The sequence below is a fragment of the Hippopotamus amphibius genome, chromosome 8 (genome assembly GCF_030028045.1).
Source record: "Hippopotamus amphibius kiboko isolate mHipAmp2 chromosome 8, mHipAmp2.hap2, whole genome shotgun sequence".
NCBI lineage: Eukaryota > Metazoa > Chordata > Mammalia > Artiodactyla > Hippopotamidae > Hippopotamus > Hippopotamus amphibius.
This window is the reverse complement of record NC_080193.1, coordinates 113050110-113073660: the sequence shown is the minus strand read 5'-3', so window position 1 is coordinate 113073660 and position 23551 is coordinate 113050110. Positions and strand designations below refer to the sequence as shown.

At 38.8% G+C, this 23551-nt stretch overlaps 1 pseudogene; it reads right to left on the bottom strand.

Moving 5' to 3' along the window:
• Window positions 1-14529: 14529 nt before the first annotated feature.
• On the bottom strand, window positions 14530-19761 carry LOC130859224 (protein SET-like; annotated as a pseudogene).
• Window positions 19762-23551: the final 3790 nt, after the last annotated feature.

Below are 23551 nucleotides of genomic sequence, written 5' to 3'. Positions count from 1 at the left end.
CAGCTAGGCACTCGTGTGATCCTCACAACAACCGGATGAAGTAAGTGGTAATAATGTTACAGGTAAAGAAACCAAAACACACAGAGGTTTTAAAAAGTTATTCAAGGCCTCAGAGGTTTATATTCAAAGTCACTGTATTTTCTCCTTATGCCAGTTGACTTGGAGAGATTTTCATAATACTGTTTGTTATGAAAATCTTAGTATATAAAATTGTATATAATAAGATCACATTATTATGAAAACAAGTGATCCCCTAAACTTCATACCCAGATACACACAACCTCCCTAGCACGCTGTATATCTAGAATATGTTTGTATGTCAGAAACGTGTGGAGGATTACATGTGAGGTAACATCACTTCTTATGGAAGAAGTAAATTTATTATTCATGGTAAAAAAAAAATTATGTAGCTTCTAATCCCATACAGCTATTTATGAAAGAATGATTATCTGAGAGGAAGAGTGGATTCATTGTGACTTTTATCTTTACTTTGGTTTTTAATTTTTCATTGCATTATTTTTTAAAATGAGCATGCAGGATTAAGGGAAAGGAAAGTGATATGCATTGTGGGGGAAACTACTAAGTTAATGGGGACATAACAATGATAATAATTCTATAAATCCATCTCAAGATTATTTCCCCCATGTCTCTAGAACTTAAAAAATTAATGCTAATGAGAAGGTATGGTGATGATATATAAGACTTAATGTGTAAGACTCCAAACGTCAGGTCATGAAAGCAAAGTTTTTGTAGCAGAAGTTAAATTTAATCTGTATTTTAATATGTATGCAGACCCCTCGAATGAGCAGTTTCATTTAAATGTGGTGACATACTGTTTCTTACATTAATTAATTTCAAGCAAATTAAAGTGTGTTTCACTTATTGAGTAGGAACCAGTGAGAATTTTCTGACATTCCTGTATAAATATTTACATATTTTTAATGAATTTTGTTATACACAAACTATACCATTTTTAATTTTATTGATTAAATTGTAAATTCCTGAGGAGCTCCAGAGTCTTGTATTATCAGTGAAGAAGTTTATCTTTTATTTTAATTCTGTTCTCCATGGATAACATCATCTCCAGCATTATGCAGACACTGGGGTGGAGAAGAAGGGTGCACCCAAGCCCCAAAGTTCCTGCTGAACGAGGAAAAGTGTGTAAGAGGCTGATCTAAAAGGGCAATGAAGTGAGTTCCCTAGTGGCATAGTGGTTACAGTTCTGGGCTTTCACTGCTGTGGCCCAGGTTCAATCCCTGATTGGGGAACTGAGATCCCACAAGCTGCAAGGTGTAGCCAAAAAACAAACTAATTTTTTTAAAAAATAAATAAAATAAAAGGATGATGAAACATAGCAGAGAGTACGATCCCATGACAGAAGCCTCAAGAAGCAGGGGAAATGCTCATGTTTGGAGACGTGTGGGTGGAGAATCTTATATCCATTTTGGAGGGAGGGCTGCAAGAGAAGGGCTGTCCTCAGAGGAGGACCACATTTCCCTTAGGGCCAGGAGGTAGAGAGAGTCCTATGACAAGCTGAGGATGTAGGAGGCTGACTAGAAGGGAATTAGGATTCCAAAGGCTGCACTGAAAGGGGCTGAGATGAAGGATAATAGTGGGATTCAGCAGGCTGAGGAAGCAGAGGACAGGCATGAAAGAACTAGGGAAGGTAGGTGGTCTCTACGGGGATTGAGTACTTGCCTGTCTCTCTCTACTTGAGAGTTATGATTAGCAGTGATTGGCCTCCACCCAATCTGGTACAGATTCTATTGGTGTAACTGCCTAAGGGTCCCAGGCCGTCTGACTTGTCTCGGAAACTTGTTTATATGAGCCTGGAGACAGTGGTGGAGCTGAAGGGCAGGACCTCCAGGAAGGTTTATGGGGGCTCTAGGCTGATGAATACTGTTGTGCTGAGCTGTTGTGTTCCCACTTTCTAAGTCACTATTAATGGTGGTATTTTTGTGAATATAAAATATTCACTCTTTGGTTATGAGCTAAACTGTTTGGACTCAATTTTTGGTCTTTTCATCAAATTCAGGACATGGCCTATTTCGATTTGTGAAGTAGAGCTGCCAGTGTGTTGCAGTTCTGTCATATTTCGCTGTGAGTGGGACTCGTTTCTTTGAGCTCCCTTTGTGTTGTGAAGCTTCGTGTTCCAAGTTCTCTTGTCCCTAAGGTCCTTGGCTGAGGACTGCTTTGTAACCGTGTTCTTCTAGCCAACATGACGTAAAGTAGTAGAGCTTGCCAGTTACATTCAGTATCTCAGACTGAGAGATCCCTTTAAGAAAAAAGGCTGAATTCAGTGACTCACAAAGCCAGACTTTCGCCATACATAGGAGGGAAAACTGCCAAGGAAGCCACTGAAGAAATGTGAAAAGTTCAAGTTGCAGTAATCCGTTCCTAAGAGCCATTGTCGGCCCTAATTGTCTGTTCTTTAACTTCTCCAACTGCTGTCTTTATCTGAAAAATTAAAGTATTATGAACTGGAATTTGCCAATGACAAAACTCAGTTTGGAATTTCACTGTGAATAAAACTTCATTGAACACTTTCTGTTAATGTTTCAATTAAGAGTTGAGATATTTCTTTAGATCCGGCAGTTACTCTGACAGTGGAGGTTCATTTTCAAAGTTATGAACTTTTTAAGACGGAAAATCAGGAACCCGTTGATCAAGTTTTGGTATGACTTTCAATCTCAAGTTACTTGGATCTTTTTGGCTTCTGTTTCTTAAGCTGCTTTGGAAACAACTACATGTTCAAAGCCTGAGAGTGGGTTGATGATATGCTTGTGCATGAACTGCCCTTGGACGTTGTTCTGTTATCCCCACGCTGTGCTCTGGTTTTTCCCACCTGTTTTGATGGCACTAGTTCTAGAAGTTTTTTTTTAAGCCATGGTCGTAGTTTTATCAGTCCATGTTCCTCTTTGGGGATCTCCCACCTCAAAACACCAACCCCTAAATTTTAGTTTCTTGACCTTTTATAGTTTGTGTGAAAATTGCATAGCTTCCCATATCCTGTGCTGAAGGGTATACTTTGAAATGTATTTTCTCCCATGATATTTACAAAATATCATCAAATGAAACTTCTGTGTTGATTGGAATGGGAAAAAAATTGGAATTTTAGGATATACTTCTTTCTCATTTAATGCAGATATGACTAGACTTTTGTGTTTGACCTACACTGACTAGGTGAAGTGACATTAAGACAAAGTGTTTTATGGTTTTATGTAATTAGCTCTCTTTATTCATTTGGGATATTTTTAAGAAGAATAGGCTTTGAAAATTAGAGATAGATAATAAATAATAACCACAGAAGATTTCAGCATGAGAGATGACAAATGGTTGAGAGATTCCAAGACAAAGTATATTAATCCCATGGATAACTAACTTTATTTCTTAATATAACAGGAACATTTCTTAATGATGCCACATGTCCATTTGCAGTTACATAAAAGTCTAGTCATACTTGCTTTAAATCAGAAAGAAATATATCATGTTCCAGATTGTTTCCCTAAATGAAAATATGGTTTCATTCAGTTAAAGTCTATAAATTTATAGTCAGTAATTATAGAAAAGTCAATCCTATTTAATGTTATCTGAAATAAAAGTCATATTATAGAACTGCATATGTATAAGAACCACTATATAAAATATGCATATAGACATTTATTATAAAGTATATAAAAGAACGAAAGGAAATATATCAAAATATTAAAATTAATCTTAAAAGAACTGATAGAATTAGTTTAACTTCTGGTCATTTATACTCTTAAGTGAAAGTAAAGTTAATAAAATACTGACATATGAAGAATGCTAAAATGTAACTTTTAGTTAAACTTAGATGATTCATTAGAAAATCCTATAGAGCAAATAGTCTCTAAGAGACTTAAAAACTTTTAAAGCTTCCCAATTATTTAGGGACAAAACCAGCACTTTAATTCCATTCTCTTGATTATTACATTTATAATTAAATTAAACTTTTTTCTTAAAAACATACATAGTGTATTCAGGACAGGATGCATACAGAGAAATACAGAATGTGAATAATAATTGGACAGATAATCCAATCTTTTCATCAAAGGAATAGCCAAGAAAAAGGGGGGAGGGGCTGTTATAGATATAAAAAGAGGATTAAATTATATTTCAGCTGGTGCTAAGTAAGATACTTGTTTGGATCCTAAAAAGAACAAATCAAATTTGAGAGATTTAGGTCAAACAGGTACATTGGATGTTTTCATGTGGCATTAGGGAATAATTATAATTTTTGTTAGCTATAATGATGGTATTTTGGTTATGTTTTCTTAAAGCTCTATTTGTTATAATTGTGGTCCAGTAGTGTATGTGTGGAGGAACTAACTTCTTTGGGTTGATGCATGAAGTCATATGCTATCTATCATAAGCTTTGAAATATGCTAGAAAAAAAAAAAAACAATTAGCAAAATGTTGATTGTTGAAGCTGCTTGATTGGCATATAGAATTTTTGTTGTATTGTTCTATCTGCAAAAAAAAATGGAAAAGTGCAGGCAAATATGAGAGAAGGAAACAATTTAATCAATTGTCAATGGTTTTCTGACTTCTCAAGCTATCTTCATTTCATAATGAGGGCAGTTTTCTGCTGTTGCTGCGTAGAGCTGAGGGTAATTCTAAAATAGGACTCATGCCTTGCTTTTCTCATTCTTGCTAAAGTTATTGAGGGAACAGCCAGATATCCAAAGCTGTCTGCCTGTGTTGTAGCTGCTGTAACAGGAGGGGGCCAGCTGTAGAGGAAAAACTAAATTTTATCTGTTCTTTAGAATAGGTTTCCACTAATTTCAGTGATGGTGCTGATACTTGAAGGAAGACCTTACCTCCAGAAATCCTTGCCTGAAAAGATGAATTAACACTTCCTATGGTGACCCATTAACTAGTCATTTCATTTGCCTTAAATCATCCCCACAGGGGTGGCCCAATATGGTTGAATCCAAAATGTAGTTTATACCAGTCTTTAAAAGGCATTTCTTTCCTCTAACCAACTGGTAACCTATTAATTTAATAGACTTTCCATCTAAAATTATACTAGATTTATTTTCAGTAAACAACGTCTGGGCTTCTTAGGCCTACATTCTAAACAAGCAGCAGTGGACCCCAGACATAATCATTCCATTCTTTACTATTGTCATGTTGTCTTGTGGAGAGGTCTTAGAGATGCACTCTAAAACAGATTATTAGTTTTTATTTTTGTTGGCCTCTCATCAGCCTTTGACTCCTGGGGCAGGAATCAGTTATGAGATAAAATGCGGCAGTTCAGTATAGACTTTCCCTGTTACAGATGGTTGTGCAGAAGCAGGAGCTGAGCAGTGGAAATATTCTCTTGTTGCATAAGAAAATATTTGGGAGTGCATTAAAATAGGAATATGTTCCAAATTTACTTTTGGTTAAACAAGTGACATTTTTTTTTTCTCTCAGCCTCCAAAAAGAAAAGACCTCTAATCAGAGGATATGAGTTTGTTCCCAGGAAGCATGAATGACCTTAAGAGACTATTGTTTCTACTGTCTAATCTCTGCCAGAAAAAAAGAAAATGGCTTCAGATCAACAATTCCAAAATTAAGGTCCTTTACCTAGTTGGTAGTTGACAACCCTGTTAACCAAGTTTCCTCAAACGCATTGCTACGTAGGATGCTCCCTTCTGGTGCAGAGGATGTGAGATTTAAACCCAGAGACTCCTCTGGATCAAAAGGGCTAACTGAGCACACATGGTTACTTCCCAAAATCCCACCCTTGCCTTCAGGCTGCTCCCTGTTGGAGTGGAGATTAATTAGGTTATGTTGTAGGAAATAGAGAACTAATTTTCTTTGAAAATCTGAGTAATATATAATAAACTTTTTATTCTAATACAATAACTTTTTAAAAAATTATTTATGCATATATTGGTTCTATGATAACTTTCTATTTAAGCAGAATATTCTTCTCAACCACCCTAGGCAATGAAGTAGTTGAGAAAAAATGAAGTGAAAATCTTTTGAAGGAAAAGAAGCCGTAAATGTGGAACATATACAGAAGAGAAACTTGTAAATAAAACTCTATGAAAAGACGCTTTGGAAAAGAAAATAGAATTGCTAATAGAGCCACAGAGGCAACACCTGAGAGAAACGAGTTGGACTGTAATTTCTACCACATTTATGACCTCGGAGGTAAGGCAGGAGGGCTTTATGCCTTTTGATTCCTCCATCAGTAAAATTGGAATGATAATATCCCCACGCTAACTTAACAAAATACCAGGAAAATAACTAAGATGACTATTTAAGAGTCTCTTCTAAGGTTTATTGACAATCACAATCCAAACTTAAGTTCTGATAGACATATCGGAGGATTCCTTTGGATTTTTCTTCCTTAAGATGTTGGGCACATGGAAGCAATTTTTAAGGAACCATTTTAATGAAGATATTTCTTGTCTGGAAAACAATGATAGTAAATTTATCATTCTAAGTATTTACCTATTTGTCTAGATATTTGAGAGTAAATATTTTTATTCCACTAGAAATAAAAGAGTAAAAGTTATTATACAAGCAGATACTGTTAGAAAGTAAACAGAAGAGTACATTATAGTAAATATGAGCAAGCCTGTTCCAGGGTTGAAACAGATTACTGGATCATCTTGAGGAAGACATCATCCAACTAGTGTGTTTTTTTGACTTTACAGTTTTAGGATTTGATTTCTATTAGGTCATCCGGGGGATATCAGGTCCTACAAAATTTTGTCACGCCCTATGATTTACAAATCTAAGATCTTGGCTTGAAATTCACAGTTCTCCCTAATGTATTTTTAACTTCCTTTTGCTTTCCTCTATTTGACACATCCTAAGTTCCTACTAGATGCCAGACACTCAACTAGGAATTGGGCATACTAATGAAAAGATGTCGTTTCTGCCATTTGAGTGAGGATATGTAAATATAAACCATTCATTACAATTAAATGTTTCTTGTTATGGACACATATGTAAGATGTAAAAGGAGGATAGGGAAAAGAGCTCCTAAGTCAGGCATTTAGACTACGACTAGTTCCTTTGCCACTAACTTTGGATCCTTGTTTCCCCATTTTCAGAAAGAATACGTAAAAACTTTAACCAATTACATTATACTAAGTTCTAGTTTGCATGGTGTGTGTATACATTTTTTAAACCAATGCTTCTTAGGATTAAGACTTTCATCTATTAAATCTTTTTCACTCATCATTTAGAAAGGGAGCGTGAGAGGCTTTGAAAAAGCAAGGCTCTAAGATCTATGCAGAAACCATTCAGTTGAGCTCACAACTACTGAAGGAGACATGATGCTTTAGTGAACCTGATAACTTCTAGTTATTTTTTCCAGCTTTTATCTGTGAAACAGAAGATGTTAATTGGTGAATCACAGTGAAATAACAAACAAAAACCTTTTTTTCTCTTTGCAAGGTATTTCTTTGAAAAACTTAGTTCTGTAATTCAATAGGGAGAAGTCTTTTTTCCAATGTGATAAGAACATGCCTCTTAAAAATAAAGTTGACTCTAATTTATGCCTAATGTTAGAATTCTGGTACCTGAAAGAAAAAAACTCAGTGATTAAATCTACCATAAATTTTTAACAATCCTTGAGGTAATAGTTATTTAGGCATTTATTATATTTAATAAATTTATATTTAGGCAATTATTATATTTAATTAGATACTTCTGAGTAGATGTTTTTGGTTCTCAGCTGGGCACATTTTTGGAATGTACAAAATATGGAAAGGCTTTCATAGGCTAAAAAGAATAGCAATAAAAGTTACATTCATTGAGTGCACAATAATTGCCAGATGTGGTTCTAATAGTGATGGGCATTTCTAGCTTTGGAGCTATCATAAATAGTGCTACGGTCTTCCTAGGTGGCGCAGTGGTAAAGAATCTGCCTGCCAATGCAAGGGACACAGGTTCCAGCCCTGCCCTGGGAAGATTCCACATGCCACGGAGCAACTAAGCCCATGTGCCTTAAAAAAAGAAAAAAAAGAAAAAATAAACTACTGTTAAAAAAATAAATAAATAAATAAATAAATAGTGCTACTGTGAATATTCTTGTCTCTTGGTGCACATGCGTTTTATCAGGAATGTAATTTCCACATCATATGACAGGCATATATTTATCTTTAGGTAATAATGTCAAACGTCATCCAAAGTGATTGTACCAACTTTCCTCGCATTGGCAGTATATGAGAGTTCCAGTTGCTGATCATCCTAACCAGCATTTGGTGTTTTCCTGATTCTAATGGGTGTCTAGGGAATCTTATTTTGGTCTTAATTTGCAGTTCATAATGACTAATAATGTTAAGCACATTTTCGTATGTTTATTGGCTATTTAGACATCCTCTTTTGTAAAGTGCTCATTAAAGTTTTTAGCTCATTTTTAAAATTGGCTTATCTGTCTTTTTCTTGCAGGAGTTCTTTGTATTTTATACATGATTCCTGAATAAGATGTCTTTATTGCAAATACCTTTTCCTATGATATGGTATGCATGTTCATTCTTTTTTTTTTTTTTTTTATAAATTTATTTATTTTATTGGCTGTGTTGGGTCTTTTTTGCTGTGCGCGGGCTTTCTTTTTAGTTGCGGTGAGTGGGGGCTACTCTTTGTTGTGATGCACGGGCTCCTCATTGCCGTGGCTTCTCTTGTTGCGGAGCTCGGGCTCTAGGCATGTGGGCTTCAGTAGTTGCAGCACATGGGCTCAATAGTTGTGGCTCACAGGCTCTAAAGCGCAGGCTCAGTAGTTGTGGCACACGGGCTTAGTTGCTCTGTGGCATGTGGGATCTTCCTGGAGCAGGGATCGAACCTGTGTCCCCTGCATTGGCAGGTGGATTCTCAACCACTGCACCACCTAGGAAGCCCCATGTTCATTCTTAATGGTATCATTTCATGAAAAGAAGTTCTTTTAGTTTGATACTATTTATCAATCTTTTCTTTATGGATATGCTTTTTGTATTCTGTTTAAGAAATATTTGCCTACCCAGGATGATGAAAAAATACTAATATGTTGGCAGCTTTTTTTCAATACTTTTATGTTGTCATTCTATTGTTTTTAGCTTTCATCAGTTCTATTCAAAGGCAGCTGTAAACACTATTGTTACTCCTTTGAGGATGATGTATCTTTTCCTCTGCTGCTCTGAGATCTTCTATTTGTCTTTGTTTTTCAGCAGTTTCACTATTATGTGCTTAGATGTGATTTTATCGGGCTTTATCCTGTTTGGTGTTCATGGAGGATCTTTAATCTGTGGCTTGATGTCTTTCATCAGTTTTGGAAAATGCTTTACCATTACTATTCAAATATCACTTATGCCCTATTCTCTCTATCCTCTCTTGGGACTCTGATTTCACCAATGATACATATTTTCATCTTGTCTCATACGTCTCATATTTTTTCATCATTTTCCACCTTTTTAAAATTTGAAGATTCAGTCTGGATATTTTCTGCAGTCCAATCTTCCTCTTCACTATCCCTCTTATTAGTTTTATCTAATCTGCATTCAGTCTATCTGTTTGAGTTCTTAATATTTATTTATTTATTTATTTATTTATTTATTTATTTCCCACACTGCATGGCATGTAGGATCTTAGTTCCCTGACCAGGGATCAAACCTGGGTTCCCTGCATTGGAAGTGCAGAGTCTTAACCACTGGACTGCCAGGGAAGTCCCTGAGTTCTTAATTTTAGTTATTACCTTTTTCAGTTCTAAAGTTTCTGTCTGATTTAAAGCAAAGATTCTTTGTGGGTTTCTATTTTTGACTTTATTAATCATAGTTATTTTATAATCTGTGTCAGGAACTCCTGTAGATCTACTTATTCTTCCCATTTTTCTCTTAGTCTTTGGTCTTTGTCTTCAGAACATATGTGGTAATATTTAATTGAATGTCAGACATTGTGGTTTGAAAATTTTAGAAATAATTTAAGACTGAATGATGCTTTTTGCAGTCTTTTAGACTAGGAAAGACTACATATTGAGCTAATCTTACTAGTTTTGTGAGAGCTGATGTACTTTCACGTTATTCCTGGTTTATTCTGGTTATTCCTGGAGTGTACCTCTTAAGCAGTTCCAACTCCCAAACTCTGTGAGATGAAGAAAGCTTCTCAGCCTCTTGGCTGTTGCTTACAAATTGGCAAAGATGTCAAGTGGATATTCTGCACAAAATATTAGGCTCATTTCTCAGCATTTCTATTTAAATCAGGATCTTGGGTCCTTGAGTCTTGGCTGCCTTGATAGGTTTTGGATACTTTCAGTCTTGATGGTTTTTTTCCCATTCTACCCAAATTTTATAGTTCTTCTCATGGGGAGAGTTGTTGTGATATAAACTAGTGTGCTATAATTGGAAGTGGAAGTATCTTGTTTTTATTTGCTCAAGAAGTATATTTAGTGCCTACTCTATGCCAGATACTATTATTCTAGGCACTGGTAGATAATGTTTAAATATTATTAAAAGTTACTCTTCATGGATCTCAAGTTCTAGAGAAGGCAGATAAAAGCAAATAAGGTAATTTCAAGTAGTGATAAAGGCTATGAAGGAAATAAACCATGTGATGTATAAAAGCATAGCTGGTTATAGAGAGAAGGCTGCTTTAAGATAGACTAGTCAAGAAGGTCTTCTCCAAAGAGGTGACATTTGAACTGAGACATGAGAGATGTGAAGGAGACAGCCAAGTGAAAAAGTAGGAAAAACAGAAGAAATGGAAGGTATGAAGGCCCTGAGGTAGAGAAGAGGAAAATGTGGCTAGGATTTAGTGAGAGAGGGAACAAGTTGTATGAGATAAGATTGAGGAGGAGGTAGTCCAGGTAACAGGTAGTGAGCTATATATAATGGGAGGAGGGGAAATGCAAGTAGGAGAACTGAAAATGACTCCTAAGTTTGATTTTAGCCATTAGTTATCGTTTATTGAGTTGGAGAAGACCAGAGGAGGAGCGTATTTGGAGAAGATGTATCAAGAATACTGGTTTTGACATGTTAAATTTGAAGCGCTTGTTAGGCATACAAGGCAGGACCTGTAAATTTGGGAGTTACTGGCATAAAGATTATATTAAAGCAATGCAAATGGATAAGCTCCCCTGAAGAAATATTGCAGAGAAAGAAGAGAAGAGAACCTACACCAGGCCCTGGAGGACAACAATATTTAGAGATAAATCAGAAGAGTAGGAGCAGCTAGAGACACAGGAAGGAAACCAGCATCACATAAGCTAAAAGTGTTTCAGGAAGAAGGGACTGGTCAGCTCTTATGAATGCACTAAAAATTAAGATACAGACTAAGAAATGTCCATTGATTTTTTTTTCAGTTTCTTCTTTTGTTTTCTTTTTTTTATCTTTATTGGAGTATAATTGCTCTACAGCATTGTGTCAGTTTCTGAGGTACAACAAAGTGAACTAGCTATGTGTATACATATATCCCCATATCCCCTCCCTCTTGAGCCTCCCTCCCAACCTCCCTGTCAAAACCACAATGGAGGTATCACCTCACACCAGTCAGAATGGCCACCATCAAAAAATCTAGAAACAATAAATGCTGGAGAGGGTGTGGAGAAAAGGGAACCCTCCTGCACTGTTGGTGGGAATATAAATTGGTACAGCCACTATGGAGAACAGTATGGAGGTTCCTTAAAAAACTAAAAATAGAGCTACCATATGATCCAGCAATCCCACTACTGGGCATACACCCAGAGAACACCATAATTTAAAAAGATACATGTCCATGGATTTCGATGATACAGAAACCATTGGTGACTTTGACAGGAGCAGGCATCGTAGAGTGGTGGGGGTAGAAGCCAGACTGGAGTATGCTGAAGAACAAATGGGGACCTCCAGGTCTAGCAAAATGAGGACTGAGCATGACTCATTACTCTCTAAACACGCAGACATGCTAAATTCAAATAATAAATGTAAATGTATAGTGGCCTCACAAGAAAGGAACAGAAATTCCCAGGTACCTCCCAAAAAAAGAAACTGAAAACTAGAGTCACGTGATTAGAAGGTGACATCAAGGAAGGGGGGTGGGTATAGGTGGGGCAAGAAGGGCAGGGGTCATCACACCCAGAAATAGACCCTAAAGCCTAACAGCTGAGGCCGTACTTCACTCACAGTCATAGGAGGAGTGATCTTGGCCTCATGCATGGGAGGAGATGGGAGCTGAGATCCATGCATAAAACTGGGAGGATGCAGTTGTCTTGCAGGTGTTCTATTGTACTTTACCCTAGGTAGATTCACTCTTTTCCCGTCTCTTTACTTAGACTTGTAGAGTCGATTTCAGTTCTTAGATCAGGCTGGGTAGGAATCTGGGATGTTGACTGAAGATTATGTGTGTTGAACTTCCTTGTACATAAAGACTAGGTAATCCTAGATCTGATAAAGTCGTAATGTCCCAGTAACTGAACTCTTTCTGGAACTGAGCTAAGTATTTTCCTGGGAAAGAATTTTAATTTAAGTATCTGATGGACTCCCAGTAACTTTAATTGGAAGCTAGTCCTTTAAATGGAGGTCGTCAATTTAGCTCAATAGCAAGTAGCACATTAGATGGAGGAAGGATCATGCAAGGACCTGTGGAAAGCCAATGAAATCATTTAAAGCACCTCTCTTCTTTGATTTAGATCATAGATTATCCATAAATTGCCTCTTGAACCAATTATTCTAAATCTCTATTACAACATGCAAATAAAATAGAAAAAAAAGGATAAACAGTGAAACTCTCGTACTATCTAAAATATTTTACTGAAAAGTCAAACAAGGCCTGAAAATGAAGCTAAAAGGGGTGGTAAAACTGTACGAGCAGCTAATTCCTAAATAAGGACCCCTTAACATGATCATGGTTTCTTAGAGGTATCCCAGAACTATTCTATTCAACTTTTCAAAACGAAAATCGTTTTATTGGATTTTTTTTCTGATTACAAATGTAATCAATGTTCACTGTAAAACAGTTTAAATTTCTAAAACCAAAATCCTTTCTCTTGTTAAATTCCCAGTACCCTCAGAGTCAGCTAATAACTGTCTTATTTTTACTGAGCAAACTGAGTGATTCAGTTTTTCCTCAATTCCACTCTATAAAGATATAATTGTTAGATAATTTTTTTTGCTCAAGCAAATTTCCTGTTACTTGAAATACTTAAACTCAATGTACAGTGATTCCATTAAGCTTTAAGAGTTTCAGATCTTCATAGTTGGTGGCAAGAATAATCACAGTTAGACTAAGTTTATGAAGGGAAAATAAGTCTTTGGGAAAAACAGAGCATCTTACATGAATGCTTTTTTCATTCTCTCAGGCATTATGGTAGGCCAGGTCATATTTTTCCATCTGGATTTCTGCAACATGATTGGCTTGTGCTACTAACCTCTACCTACTTGCTCAGAGTTGTCAAATTAATCCTAATTCTACTCTATTCAAGGACAGTTTTTATTACATTGCTTTACAATTTAAGAACTTTCAATTGCTGTCTGTTATACATCTAACTGAACAAATCACCCTAGCTTGACATCAGTGGGCCTCATGCCTGGCTAGCTTATTTCTCACAGATTCATTTTCTTCCCATTCATATGTGTTCATGCTCATTGCCACCCCTGTGGATATAGCATCAGCTACATACCCACCCTCTTCTTTCAACAATTAAAATTCTGTGCTTCTATGGTTATCTCATGAAGCTAATCAAAACTCACCTACTTTTCACTGACTGCTTATGATTTACATTTTACAGTATATTCTGTTCTCTATCCACTAGTATGTATTTATTTTTTTGTGTGTACACATTTAGTTTTATTGTAACAAATCAACTTGTACACTTTTAATGTTTAAAACTGAGCATCACCTTTCCTTTCCTGTGAAATAAAAAGAAAAATTTAAAAATAAACAGGAACAAAATTACAATAGAGAATGTCAATTGCAAATAAGATCCTACAGGTTCTGCTGATTTTCCCATCGAGTGGCAGGGCTCAAGTCATCATTAGGAGAGAATTTTATTTTAAAAGTGTCATCTTAAACTGCAAGGATGCCCATTAAACATCACAATTAAACACTGCCAAAGGAGAATGCCCATTTAACCCACCCAAACATCTCAAACCCACCCTTTGCTGACCTTCTATAACCCCGTTTTTTTTAAGTTTTCTTTTTCTTTTCTTAAACAAGAGAACGTAAACAGATACATGTTGGTAAATGCTAACTGTCCGTATTCACATAGAGACACAGTGTAATCTCTGAGCCCAATATACAGAGAAAGGAAGAAAAAAGCTGGAGCTCTATGCACTTCCACACAGGAGCCTAGCACCCTCCAGCTTGCAGCAGAGCTAAGGGAGCAGAAGGTTTTTCTTTTTTCCCACAGAGCATAGTGGTATTGATTCCATAAAAGTTTTGTTGAGACAGGAAGGGATAAAAATGAATTTGGAACAGAAAGGGACAGAGATTCTTTTCCCACTGAATTCTGCTCAAGTTATTTCCCCTCAAAATAGGTTGTGAACCATGGTATAAAGGAGAAAAGAGACCTCAAAAACAGGGTGACTGAGCACAAGAGGAGAAAGAAAAAAAAAAGACTGCAACTTGCTCCCAGGGACTGGAGAAAATTAAAAAAGGAAGGTTGGAATCCATCAGTGTTCCATTAGTCATCTTCTCCTTCATCTTCCTCTCCTTCCTCCCCCTCATCATCATCTTCATCTTCTTCAGCTTCATCCTCATCCCCCTCTTCATCCATATCTTCCCATCCTTCTTCCTCTTCATGATTATCTTCTTCTTCTCCTTCCCCTTCTTCATCATCCATGTCCAGAACCAAGTAGTACTGTAATGGATTTGACCAAATATCATCTTTGATGACCTCTCCTAACTCATCTGAACCTGCATCAGAATGATCAGTAAACCAGGTGAAGCAGCTTTCTGGTTCCTCATGCTGTCTCTTCCTGCTGGCTTTATTCTGTGTTTGACCTGAACGTTTTGTCAGATCCTTTCCAGATTTCCATTTGATTTCAGTGGACTTTGAAGATGGATCACCACTCTCATTCAGATTAAATTCTTTGGAGAGAAATTTATTTTTGAAGTAAGGGTTTTCATCAGAATAAAAATCTATTCTGTAACCTGACTTAATATCTTCAAATTCTGTCATTTCAACTCTTGTCAAATAATGCAGCGCCTCTTCATCCTCCTCTGCAAGCAGTGCAGACACTCGTGGATGGGTAACAAACGTTGTTACCCCAAAATTTGGGATTTTGGCAATCAATTCCAACCTCTTCTAAAAAAATGGTTGGCGGAGTTTGTTATATTTCTGTTCTACTTTCAAAGTCTTCTCACTGGCTTGTTCATTAAGTCTGTCTATTACATTTTTTCCCCTTTTTTCCATTTTATTTATTTATTTATTTATTTATTTATTTATTTATTTATTTATTTATTTATTTATTTTTGAGGTACACCATGTTCAATCATCTGTATTTATACACATATCCCCATATTCCCTCCCTCCCTTGACTCCTCCCCACCCTCCCCATGCCAGTCCTCTAAGGAATCATCCATCCTCGAGTTGAACTCCCTTTGTTATACAACAACTTCCCACTGGCTATCTATTTTACAGTTGGTAGTATATATATGTCTATGCTACTCTCTCCCTTCGTCTCAGCTTCCCCTTCACCCCCTGCCCCCCCAAACCTCGAGTTCTGCAGTCCATTCTCTGCATCTGTGTCCTTGTTCTTGTCTTATCACTGAGTTCATCAGTACCATTTTTAGATTCCGTATATATGAGTTAGCATACAATATTTGTCTTTCTCTTTCTGACTTACTTCACTCTGTATGACAGACTCTAGGTCTATCCACCTCATGACATATAGCTCCATCTCATTCCTTTTTATAGCTGAGTAATATTCCATTGTATATATATGCCACATCTTTATCCATTCATTTGCTGATAGGCATTTAGGTTGCTTCCATGTCCTGGCTATTGTAAATTTATTTATTTATTTATTTACTTTTATTGGCTGCATTGGGTCTTCATTGCTGCATATGGGCTTTCTTTAGTTATGGTGAGTGGGGGCTGCTCTTCATTGCAGTGCACAGCTTCTCCTTGCAGTGGCTTCTCTTGTGGAGCACAGGCTCTAGGCACACAGGCTTCAGTAGTTGTGCCACTCAGGCTCAGTAGTTGTGGTGCACGGGCTTAGCTGCTCTGTGGCATGTGGGATCTTCCCAGACCAGAGATCAAACCCATGTCCCCTGCATTGGCAGGTGGGTTCTTAACCACTGCACCACCATGGAAGTCCCTGTCTATTACATTTTGTACTTCATCAGTATGTTCAATTGCTTCTTGCTGTTCTTTTTCTTCCTTTGGCAAGTTTGGAGAAACAAACATTTCCTCTGACCCGGAGGCAGGAGTCAGTCTCGGTTTCTTCAATTGGGGTGGAAGTGTAGACTGGTGTTTGGGGGCCAGGCTGGGAGAAAAGCCAAGAATCCACCCAGGGGAAGAGGTTCGTACCTGGAGCTCTGAGAACTAAGACTGCCCCGAGTGACAGAGGTTTAAATAAGCTCTCTAGTATGTATTTACTGGTTGGTTTGCTTATAGCTATTCTTTAGTTATTTCATGACTATCTTATCTATATTGCTGGCTTTATGTAGGTATACATGTGTGATGTGAAACATAGTGTCCATGGACTAGATCCTTGCTCAGAAATATAGAGGCCATGGAAAATATAATTGTTCAGAATGCTTCCCCTGTCAACATATTCAAGCCAGATATTCTACCACCAGAAATTCATCAGTTTTGGTAACAACCCATCTTCTTTCCAAATCTCAATACCTTAGTAATGGATACTGCCCATCACAGTTGAGGGATTAGCAGTTGGATAGGAGTACTGCTGTGTGGAACTATGGCCAGATTTAACAGGCCATTGTGTGGACAACTGAGACATTGGAAAGCAATATAGAATAATAGAAGGAACACTGGCCTTGGACTTAGGCCTGGGTTCAAATTCAAGTTCAATTACATATTAACAATTACCTTATCTATTCCATTTCCTCATATTTAAATTATATATACCTCACAGTGCTATTGTGAGGATTAAATGAGATAGCATGTAGATGGCTATTGTGGGTCCCAGCACATAGTAGGTGCTCAATAAATAGTAATTATCATTATTATCTCTAAGTTATAGTAGGTCCTTACTCCAGCAAATGAGGTTAGCAGTTAAGTGAAATATCACAAGCCATAAAAAATCCCTTTGTAGATAGACAGTTTCTTAGGTTGATTAGCTGGAATTCTTTGAGTACCAGTTTATGCAACATTTGGTAGTTGATTTGCTTTTTTTTTTTTTTTTTTTTTAAGAAAGGATTTTGTTTTTTGTTTTTTTATTGACTGCATTGGGTCTTCGTTGCTGCACACGGGCTTTCTCTAGTTGCAGCGAGTGGGGGCTACTTTTCATTGTGGTGCGTGGGCTCCTCATTGTGGTGGCTTCTGTTGTTGCAGAGCACGGGCTCTAGGCACGCGGGCTTCAGTAGTTGCAGTACGTGGGCTCAATAGTTGTGGCTCACGGGCTCTAGAGCACAAGCTCAGTAATTGTGGCGCATGGGCGTAGTTGCTCTGTGGCATGTAGTATCTTCTTGGGACAGGAATCAAACCCATGTCCCCTGCAATGGCAGGCTGATTCTTAACCACTGCACCACCTAGGAAGTCCCAGTCATTGATTTGCTTTTAAGGAAAAATCTTTATAAGATGCTAAACTGCCTTCTTAGCCGAGGACACAGCAAGGCTCTCTCTGTCCTTGTAGACGGCACACACAGTAAGACATCAAGATAATGGCTCTAGTGCTGCATTGGATGCCGTCCCAGGGCCAGGTTCACATGTATTTGTATTGCAGAACAACTCCTAAGATTACAGATCTTGGCTTTGGAGAGATTTTCTTAAAGGATATGGAATTTTGCTATTCTTTTTAGAAATCTCCATTGTAACATTTCAGATAGATCATGTAACTTCTGGTTTAAGGGGAAGCTCACTATTTCGCTAACCAGTCCATTCTGTTATAAGCTCTAATCAATAGACAGTCCTTTCCTAATTAAATCCAAACATGCCTGCCATGACTTCTTCCTAGAGGTTCTAGTAGTGCCCAGCAGAGCAGTGTAGATTAAGTGTAGCCCCTCATCCATTTGAATACATACCGCTTAGATATCTATTCTAATTCCCCTAGCTTCTCTAGAATAAATATCCTAATGTCTTTATGTAGCTATATTATGTTCAAGGTATATTTATCAAATATTTGGCTTTAATTTTAAAATTATAAGCTAATAAACAAATATGTGAAAATCTAGAATTCCAGGGGGGAAGCTGAACTATTTTGATCAAATTTGGACAGATTGTTTTTAACAACCAGGGTATTGAGACAATAGAAAGTGAGTCATATTGAAAGGCACATATGCCCTAACTAAAAAACAAAACATGCACTACAATATGACATTTGAAATAATAAATTTTGGAGCAATGATTACTTCAGTATTTATCTGATTTTTAACAATGTCTTATATCCACACTGTATTCAAGAGAAGTTAGCCCCATCTTAATGTTAGAAATGGTTATCAAAAATAAATGTAGGTAAAGAAGACTTACAGAAGCTTGGATTCATGGGTCTGAGCAGTAATGTTTTTCTCTGTTTAAAGTGGGATGAAATCATAGAAAGCATCAAAGCAGAGAAATAACATTCAATTCAATAAGACTTAATACTTTCCATATGCCAGGTGCTAGAAATAAGTAGCATATAAAATACATAAAGTACATGTTCCTGTCCTCATGATACTTAGAATCTAGAGGGGAAAACAAATACAAATAACCATAAAAACAACAATTTAAAAAAGTAAGATGCTCATTTATTTCCAACACATTTCTATCTCTTTCGGGACTGTTAAATCTGCTTTTACAGGAGATTTATAGGGAATGTTGATGATGATTTAAAGACTCCAAAATGCATTTATTTAAGTTTAGTGTAAAGATCTTCAGACATCTTATATAGGTTACTCTGAAGCTTATTTACTGACAAATGCACATCAGTAAACTTAAAGACCAAAACTCAGAACACAGAAGAACTATAAGGAAAAATGAGACAAGTGAGAAGAAGAAATAGACTTATGGCATAGTTGTCAACCTAAATAGTTGTTAGTATAATGAACAGAATTGGGTTATACAATACATAGTAGGGAAATATCATTCCATAATACTCTAATGCTTGGCATTGTTAAACTCTTATTTGGAATGTTCCCTTAATTTGGGTTACCAGACATAGAATTTCATTTGGAGAAGCAGATCAGGTCTAGAAAAGCCTGACAAATGTGAGTAAAGGAAATCCTATGAGAAAAAGTTAGACACTTCTTTCCCTCAAGGAAAGACAAGGTTTGAGGAATGATTTGACTGTCTTCCATATGAGGAAGATAATATTATCACTTTTCATTTCAGTGACATAATGAGTAAGATTAGAATGGCCTATAGCAGAGCTCTGAAAGTTTCTTTTGGATATACAAACTTTCAAACATATCATGATATATATTAAAATATCAAAATAGGAAACTCTCATAGGTTTACATTTTTACCTGTTTCACTGGTCAGGTAATCTGATGATTTGTTCCTTGATTCTGGGCAAATGTTAAACAAACAGAGGTCTTTCACAACAGTGTGATTAAGGTTTACAGCCTCATTGTGAAGCCTGCTCTGGCATAGAAATACCTGGCAGTAGTACAAAGGGTGCAGGAAAAGGTCCAGGATGACACCATTTTCATATCCACAGCTAGTTCTTCATGAAGAAATATGTTCATATATCTTGGGCTACAGAAAGTGTTAAAGAATCAGTTTTCCATTTCTGCTGCTAAATTTTTAAAGCTTTGCATCCTAAAACCCTAGTTAGTCTAGGGTGTGATGTGAAAATGTGTCACCTACTCAGAGGAGATATCTGGGTCTCTCAGCGTAATCTAGATAAAATCTTAGCGCATACAAGATAAGTTCACTGTTTTGGAGAGACCATTTTAGGCTTAACGTATGAAAAACAGCACATAAAACCTAGATCAGTGAAAAATATATGTAGGAAATAGCTATGCTTCCCAGTAAACACGAAAAGTGTTGTTGTTTTGTTTTGTTTCTAGAGTAGATAGGAGAGAAATATTGAGCTGGATTGAGGACTGCATGCCAAATAGTAAGCTTGCAATTAATAAAATTAAATCAAACCACCCATACCCTTCTCCCTGAAAAGAAGTCCCTTTTCTACCCACAACCACCTAAACCTTCCACGAATAGTGGTAGACTATTGTATGAGAAAAGAGGTAGAATTTCAATTTTTATATGCAGAAAACAAAATTACAAATTTCTTTATCTTAATAGAGCTATATCATGGTGAAAATCAAAATGTTAAGATGAGTTTTCTCATAGATCACACCTATGTGCTATTCTATCAGGGTTCATACCCCGTAATGGTATATCATAATGATATATTTTTTCTATCTCATCAGTCATTTTTCTATTCTTTATAAATCTTTTCTGTGACTTTCGTAACTGTCTAATATACATGCATGTTCTTGCCTTCATGTGAGCACTCACACATTCTTCCACCCACTTATCCTGCCCTCATCACTTCACTATCAGAAAATAGATGACATTTGACTGTTTAATATGCTAGGAAGAGCCCTAGTGGCAGAGAGGTGAGTCCCAGGGCCCAGATCCCTTCTGACAGAGCCTCATCATTTCACTACTTAGAGTTCTTTTCAAGAGGTGGTTCCCTCCACCTGGCTGGCATGCCCTCCATGCTTCTCCCAGAGGTGTAAGCTCTGACTGGTCCGCCTGAAGCAGAAGTGGAAGTTTGAGGTGCTCAGTGTTTAAGTAGAGAAACCAGTGGAGGGCAGTCAGCTACCTACCTTTCTCTGACCTGTCTGGAGTGGAAGTGGAAGTTTTACAGGCCTGGGAGTGGGAATGGGATTTCTTTACGAGGGAAAGGGCATGAGGGGTGGGGTGCCTGGATTTAATCCTGTTGCTTGCAAGTTTACTATTGGCATGCAGTCCTCAATCCAGCTCATTACCTCTTCCTGGTCAACAGCATGGGCTCCAGTGTCAGATCATTTGTGTTCAAGTTCTAGTATTTTCTCATCACTATTTTTTTAATTTTTATTTTCCATGCTCTTCTGGTAAAAAGAAAATACAATAAACACTTGCTATCACCCAGGCATCCTCACCCTAACCAGGTTCAAGTTAGGCTGTCTTCAGGGTCCTTCCTCCTCTCTCTCACTTTGTTCTCCGGCTTTTTAGAAGTTGTATCCCGCACACTTTCAAAATCCTACAGTCGGTCTCTGCCACCACCAGTTTGAGGATCTCTAGGTTCCCACGTCCTCAGTTCTTGCTCCAGCCAAGGTGAGAGGATAACAGGAGGGCAGAAATGATGGGCCCGAGCTCCCAGTTCCAGGCTGGGTGGCTGAGAGGAAAGCCAGCATTCTGGGCCCCGGCAGCAGAGGGCGCCACGTTCCCCTGAGGCCTCCTCCCTCGGGGCCTAACAGGCAGTACCATCCTGACCCGAAGCCCGGCCTAGAGCCTGAGAGGCCAAGGCTCCGGTCACCTTCGGATGTCCTAAGGCTGGAAGCAGGCCGTCTCTCGGAGGAGCTCGGAGAAGCACCTTCTGCGGCCAAGTTCGTCCCAAGTGCCTGGTAAGCCCGCCGGGCCGCCCAGGAGCCGCAGTGAAGCCTTGCCTTTCCGCTCCGGGTGCCGGTGACCGGCCGCCTCGGGAAGCCCCGCGGGGAGAGGCGAGGGCTGCTCTCGGGTTTTTCTCTGTCTCGGCCAGACCCGGGATGGCGGAGGGAGGGCCTGGCCTGAGTCTGGCCGACTCGGGGAAGTTTCTCTTTTCTCGCCTTGAGCACATCATGGCCTGACACCCATCTCTCAGTGTGGAACCCAGAGGTCTCTTATGGATCATTGCAGTACTAGGTTGGTAAAGGCTCAACGTGCGAAGGGAGAGGGCAAGCAGTGACACCTTCAGTGACCAGTTAGGCCTAAAGGTGGAACCTTGCATTTGATCATAATTATTTAGCATGGTATGCCTGAAATATACAGAACTAAATACTTGTTTATCTTCATATAGTCAACTGGTATACATTAGAAATTGATACTGATCAAACAAATCAATATAATTATATCCACAGTCTATGTCACCATGTGCCTATTCCAATTCCATTAATATTATCATGAAGCAAAATTACATTTCTGAGCTACTGTCTGTATATAAAAGTTACCTTAGTTAATCTAATCATAGTAACAAATAGGAATATTTGATTCATTTAAAGTCTAAAAATATCTGAACTAGATTTTATATAATTTATGCTTCTCAATCCCTCTGCAATCTAGGCATATTCTTTACTGTGTTATACCTTTAGAGAGCTAACCCTCATGTTAGTCTACCCACTGTGAGCTGTGCAGGTTCCAATCTTTCTTTTCACATTTAGTCTTGCCACTGGACTCTGGGCCTGGGTGTCCTCACCTGTAATGTAAATGAGTCAGGTGAAGTCATCACCAAGGTCTCTTCAAGCCTGAGTTTTGCATGACTAATCCATTGTAGAACACAACCGAAATAATGGTTCTTTTGTAGTTCGCTTGGGGCTTTTACTATTGCTAGGAATCATGCTGGAAAGATACAAGCATCACATGGAATGCACAAAGCAACACAACTGAATAATGGCCATGTTTTGAGATAGAGACTTCAGTGCCAAAAAGAGCAAGAAAAGGATGTTTTGTTAGTGGTGTTTTAAGGAGAAACATGCTTGGAAAATGTTCTTGAGTATTTCTGGGTAGAGAAGTACCACATGGCTATGTCCTTTTAAATGTTTAATTACATCAAGCACTTTTGCTCTGCATTCTCAGGGTGCAAGCTAGTTAGGAAGGGCAGAGTCCCTGACCTAGGACTGCACCGTGTGGGGTTTGAGGTCAAAGCGGGTTTGGCTGCTAAGCCTGGACGCCGGGCGCCGGAACCCTCAGCTGGGAAGGCCTCGGTGAGGCTGCCGCCAGTTCACCTGCGCGTGGCTTAGCGCGGGGCCGCGAGCACCGGTTCTCCCCATGGCAGCCCCCACCCGGACACCCGGCCCCTCCTCTCACTTGGGCAGAGCCCAGGAGGGACAGCAGCCCAGGTGGCTCAGATCAGAGGCCAGGGAAAGTGAAATGACTTGCTCGCTTATGTTTCCTTCGAAATTTGGGGGTCCGATTCCTGCCGGACTGGGGGATGGCCGCCGTCTGGATAGTGCATGGAGGGTGGGCGCGAGGGCGGTGGCCGGACCCACCAGCCTCACGGGCCAGCTCCGCCCCTGCCCCGGACCGGCGCCTGCGGACGGGACCGTGGCTGCCCGCGCCGCCGGGGTGCGCGAGTGCAGCCCGCAGAGGGCGCGCCCTGGAGCCGAGCGCCCCTCGGCCGCCACCTGCGGGGCCGGTCAGCCGGGTGCGGGGCGCGAACCCGCCAGGAGCGCGCAGCGGGCGCGGCGGCGGCGGCGGCGGGAGGAGGAGCCCGGAGCGCGGCCGAAGGACACCCCGTCCTCCACATGCTGCCACTTGACTGAGCCGGCCGCCGGCGAGAGAGCGGCGCCT